Genomic DNA, 6,309 nt, shown 5'->3' with positions numbered 1-6,309 from the left:
GTGCTAACTCTAGCAGGAGGATAACACGGTGTAGGCAGTTCCGACTGTTTTCGTTTTTCTCTATTGACAGCACTCCAAATTTCCAGAGTTAAATGTTTGAATCAACCGGAATTCTCCTTTAATTCCTAAGATGCCGTTATAAGTTCATTTAAACCAAGGACCTCTTTGGGTTTCTATAATAAAAAAAAAAAAGTTGCTCTGGTGTGCAACTGGATAACAGATTTGCTCCTCTGCTGCAAGACGCTGGACAGTCATCTGATGACCGGGCCTGCGTCTCATCACCCCAGCAGGGTAAGGACTGAGAGCAATTCAAAAATAAAAAGCTAACAACTGGGCCTCAACCCTGATTGTGGTTGACTCTGCTGTAAAAGATTTAAAAACAGTAAAAAACACCAAAATACATGTTTTCCCAAAACATGGTGTCTGACTTGACCCAAAAAATCCCAGATATCGTGGCAGCACACCCAACTGTGAAGAACATTTTTCTGCTATAGGGTCAATGATGTTGTAAAGCAACAGTCTGAATTGCTGAAACTGGACTTTAGGGAACTGCTTGACCAGTCACCCCCTAAGCGCAAATGTGTTTTCAGTGGTCCTATACCGTCAGTCAGAAGAGGAGATAGAAGATTCAGCCGACTGTTGGGACACAAATGGCTTTCAACTGAAGTGTACCGTCCACTCTCTGAAGTTCATTGACAATTTAAACATTTTCTGGGAGCGCAGACATCTTTTTAAAGCATAGACTTCCCTTAACAGCCAGAGTAAAGCTGTTCACCTCTAATCTGCTTTACTTTCTGCGGCTACACATCTGCTCCCTCTGCCAAGGTCACAAACAAAGGAAGACACAACAATGCGCAGTGATCCAGCACAGCCCCCGCCTGTGCAAAGATTTGACCATGGAGACCAGAGAGCAGAGACACGAAACCTCCACTCCCCTCTTCACCCGTCCAGCACCCCTCAAACCTTCCCAACCCCGAACCTTCTGAGATTCATCGCTGTCTCTACTGATGTCTCCACACACCCTTTCCCTTATTTCCCCCTCAATTATGCACCCCTTCCTACCCCCATGGCTCAACCCCGGGCAAAAGTAAACGCCAAGCACACTACCAGATTCAAAAACTCCTTCCCCCCAGACTGATAAGGACGCTTGTGTGCAAAATCTGGCAAGCACTACTGATATGTGCCGGGGCCTTGGCTGCAGACTAGTGATACTAATGCTCTTTTCAGACAAGCCCGGGCCCTGTGGATTCAATTCTTCCTCAATTTCTGTTGTGATAGGTAATAGGAAAGAATGGTGAATAAGCACTTAACTGCAAACTTAGCAATTTGGCATCCATTCCTCGTCACTACAGCCTGTCCCAAAAAATGAAACACACACCACTAGCCTTACTAAACGTCAGGTCTTTGGCAGGAAAATCATTTTTAATCAATGATTTTTATACTAAGCACATCTAGATTTTATGTTTTAACTGAAACCTGGTTAGACCATAAAACACGCTGCTGTTCTCATCGAGTCAGCTCCCCCTACCTTCAGTTTTATGAGTGAGAATAGAGTGAATAAGAAAGGAGGTGGGTCGCCATTTTGTTTAATGACTCATTCCACTGTACGCAAATATGTATGGAAATTTTGTTTCTTTTGAATATGTTGCTCTTCATATATCTTCCCCTCAAGCGATGTTTCTAAATACTACAGGCCACCTAAATATTCTGCAACCTTCATTGATGACTTCACTGAACTGCTGTCTATTATCTGCATTACTTTGATTGGTATCATTGCGGGTGATTTTAACATTCATGTTGACAGCCCCCAGGACAGGGGACAAAAGAGCTGTGTTGTGTTTTTGAGAACTATGGACTGACTCAGCATGTGACGGAGCCCACCCCAATAAGGGGCACACTCTGGACTTGATTGTCTCCAAAGGTCTGAACATTTCCAGGTTGTGGTGACTGACGTTGTCTCTCAGATCATTCCTGTGTTTTCTTAAACGGCACTCTCTCTGTGCCCAAAGTGTCCAAACAAGATAATCAGAAACGGTATATCACTGAAAACACCAGTGCCACATTTATACAGCTTTTCTCTCCACACCAGCCCTCTCTGGGCTATCAGTCAGTGAGCTTGTAGATAATTTCAACTGTAAATCACAAATGTTATTGATGCCATTGCTCCCACTAAGGTCAAAGTTGTATCTGGTATAAAAGATCTCCATGGAGAAATGTCCTACTGTGTAAGAACAGAAAAAAGAGTGTAGAATCGAACGAGGTGGCGAAAACAAACTCCTGTCCATTATAACTCCTATAAAAAGACTTCGCTTTATAATTTGGAACTGAGGAATGCAGAAGGTCTTTTCTCTGATATTATCTCTAGAACAATAATAATTCCCGTGCTTTGTTTGCTACTGTTGATAGGTTAACAAACCCTCCAGTACCAGATCATCTGAACTTTTATCTACCAAGGCCTGCAATGACTTTCCTCCTTCTTCAAAGACAAAATTCAAAATTAGACAACAGTCGTGCCTCCATATCAAGTCCAGGATATGTGCTGTCATCAGTGTTCAGCAAAAAGTTCCATATGACGATTTCACACGATCAACCATACAAACCTGGAGGACATTATTCAACATCTGAAAACCTCGACCTGTTGCCTGTTTTCTACCACGGACTTTTCAAAAATGTTTCCAATTGTTTGACTTCTGATCTTCTACAGATTGTGAACACATCTCTTCTTTCAGGTATCTTTCCACAGCCCTGAAACTGCAGTAATCAAGCCATCTTAAAAAGAACAACCTAGACAAGTCACTATGAGCAACTATAGCCAATATCAAACCTTCCGTTTTTAAGTAAATCATGAAAAGTAGTCTTTCAACACCACAACCTTTCTTGTCACTAAGCACAGTTTTGATACCTTTCACGGTTTCCGACCACACCACAGCACTGAACGGCTCTTTCAAAGTCTTTAATGACATCCACCTTAACACAGATAATGGCAAAATTTCAATCTTAGTATACTTGATCTCAGTGCTGCATTTGACACGGTCGACCAACCATATACTAGACCGATTGGAAAACTGCTTTGGCCTTTCTGGCTCAGTACTAACTGTTTTGAATCTACCTAAAGATAGGGATTACTTTGTGTCGGTAATTATGCTCTGAGCGTACAAATATGACGTGGCGGAGTTCCGCAAGGCTCCATTCTGGGGCCCTTCTGTTTAACATCTACGCTTCCACTGGCTCACGTTATGGAGAAAAACAAATAAGTTACCATATTTTATGCGGACGACACACAAATTTACATAACCTTATCGCCAGGGGACTATAGTCCAATACAAAAACTGACTAAGTGCATCGAACAAATAACGGCTGGATGTGCCAGAACTTTCTGAAATTAATGAAGGAAAAACTGAGGTGGTTGTTTTTGGAGCAGAGAGGAACGATTAAAATTCTGCGCTCAGCTTCAAACAACAATGTTAAAAACACAGACAAAGCCAAAATCTTGGTGTAGTCATGAGTCAGACCTGAACTTTAACAGCCACATTAGCACAATTACAAGTCACCTACTATCACCTTAAGAATATATCAAGGGTTAAGGACTTATGTGTCAACAGGATTTGAAAAACTGTCCATGCCTTTACACTGCTTCCTGTGTCTCAAAGAATTGATTTCAAAGTACTCTTGCTAGTTTATAAATCACTTAACGGTTTAGGTCCAAAATATATTGCTGATCTGCTACTACACTATGAACCACCCGACCTCTCAGTCATCTGGGACAGGTCTCTTTCTGTCCCCAGAGTCAGAACTAAACAGGGTGAAGCCTTTCAGTTTCTATGCTCCTCATCTGGAATAAACTCCCAGAACCTGTAGATCCGCTGCTACTCTCAGTTCTTTTAAATCAAGGCTGAAGACCTTTCTATTTGATGCTGCCTTTCTTTAATGACTAATCATTTCTTAAATTTCTTATGCTGCACTGTAAATTTATTCTTGTGTTTTATGTTTCTCTTGTTTTTAACTGTCTATTCATGTGTTTTTTACCGGTTTTTTAAATGCTGTGATTTTTAACTGTTTTACTTGTGTTTTATCTGTTTAACTGATTTTGTGTAAAGCACTTTGAATTGCCTTGTTTCGAAATGTGCTATACAAATAAAGCTGCCTTGCCTTGCCTTGCCTTGCCTCTACTGTACTACAAGTTTTGTTTCTTTTGTTACATTATTATACATTTTAAATAAAAAGCTTTTCAAGTTAAGGCTTAGCAAAAAAAAGAATAGGAACTGATGCAGCACAGGCTTAAAGTCACACTTTTTTGATTGATAATCTGTCACTATTGTTCAGAAGAGGAAAAAAAGAAATTCATCATCGTACTTTTATCCCCATTCAGGTGAACCTTATGATGCTTGAAAACCTTTACTCTTCAACAAGAAAATAAATGTCATGCTTGCCATAATTGCCTTGTTTTCTTTTTCATGAAAGGTTTCTTGAAGCTGTTGGTTAAAAATCCGCAGTCAGCTATGCCGAAAGTCCCACGTCCGGTTTGACACTTTTGCAGCAAGCAAAAACATAAATCAATCAATGGACAGTTGCACAGAAATATCTCCCATCTGTTCCCCACAGACAGCAATCTAGATTATCTCTCCTCCTCCTCCTCATCATCATCATCATCACCACTGTGAAACAGAAACAAGACACATAAAGAGATGAGATGATTAAATGGAATATGACAGGAAGACAGATAAGTAAATGAACAACTAAGGTACACATTAAGTATCCCTTTGCAAAATCATTTTGCACATCCATGTATGATTTCAAATTCATACTTCAAATGCTGGGAAATGAAGTTGAATTATTAATTGGCAACAATCACAACAGACATCTCCTGTAATAGGTTCGGAGATTTCTAGTACTGTTACTGTATAATGCAGAAGCACCTGCAGTCCATCCAGCTGCATTATAAAGCCATTCAAATAATAAAGAGGGTTAAAAAAAAAATCAGTTGTAAAATCCTAATGTGGAAGGAGTGTACGGTGGATATTAGAATTTACACAAGGCTGCAGAAAGGCAACATTATTATTGTATTGTATCAGGCAATCTACTTAGTAGAATACAACCTCATTTTGAGGAGGAAATGTTGATTTTAAACATGTTGCAGCAATGGGAGGAGCATTTCCACCAACACACAAAAAACCCCAACAACAATAATTTTGATGTAATGTAATCTAATTAAATTGCAAATGCATTAAAATTCATCAAAGTCAATGCAACATTTTTTAACTTTGCAACTTTGAAGGATGGGCACCATCTCAAGGCACCAGCGAATCACATTTATATCATGGAAATAAATAATTGTTATTAAAGAACACATTGACATTTGTTAAGTCTTTAAATAGGAGGCAGTGGATGAGACACCTCATGTGCCATGTGTTTTTCATTTTTTACCCTTTAATGAAGTATATTGATATTTAATGTCTGTTAATCAAAAAACAAAAATGAATTTAGAGAGTTTTAAGCTATCATTGTTAGGAAAAATGATAATGATCAACAGATGGTAGGATAAATGTACATGTGTATTTATAACTAAAACAGCTAATATTAGGAAGCTTTATTTATCATGTTATTCCAAACCAGTAACGTAGTGATGTGCGATGGTTAAACTGAGAAGTCAGTCATAATAACAATTAAATAATATAAGAAAGCCACCTTTCTGAGCTATGCTCTAGTTTTGGTTTTTACAAAGTAATTCACGTAATCCAAATGATTTGCTTTAAATTGTTTATTTGTCATATTGTCAGTACAAAAGATGGAACATAAACAGCAAAAGATGTTGAGCTGATTGACTGAACCTGCTTGTTTGGACAACTTAGTTGCTGGCCATGGTGCTCTCCAGCCATTGGTTGAAGAGGCAAACCTAAGAATGAAGAAGACCAAAGTTAGAAGAGTGACCCAACATAGCATTGCAGAATAAACTGGACACAGTGTGTTGATTCAATTTTCATTTTTGAAGTTACCTTGGCGTAGACACCGGGGTGGTTCTTCTCAGCACATCCATAGCCCCAGGACACAACACCCTGCAGCTCACTGTTGCACACAACGGGGCCACCGGAGTCACCCTGAGAGAGAGAGAGTGAGAGTACAGTGTAAAACACATAGAAAGGTTTGATAAAAGCCAACAAACCATGCAAAGAATTTCTTATAGTTATTGCTGTACTCCTGCATGACCACTGAACTACATACCTGGCAAGAGTCCTTGCCTCCCTCCAGGTATCCAGCGCAGAACATGGACTCAGTGATCATGCCAGGGTAGGAGTTATCACAGTCGCTCTT

At 39.6% G+C, this 6,309-nt stretch overlaps 1 pseudogene; it reads right to left on the bottom strand.

The window, feature by feature from the left end:
- Nucleotides 1–5,740: 5,740 nt before the first annotated feature.
- The window catches only part of LOC116691303 (trypsin-1-like), a 1,579-nt pseudogene continuing 1,010 nt past the window's right edge, over nucleotides 5,741–6,309 (bottom strand).

This window comes from Etheostoma spectabile, chromosome 6 (assembly GCF_008692095.1).
Source record: "Etheostoma spectabile isolate EspeVRDwgs_2016 chromosome 6, UIUC_Espe_1.0, whole genome shotgun sequence".
NCBI classification, from domain to species: domain Eukaryota; kingdom Metazoa; phylum Chordata; class Actinopteri; order Perciformes; family Percidae; genus Etheostoma; species Etheostoma spectabile.
Note: the sequence above shows the minus strand (reverse complement) of the source record. Positions and strands in the feature narration are given on the sequence as shown.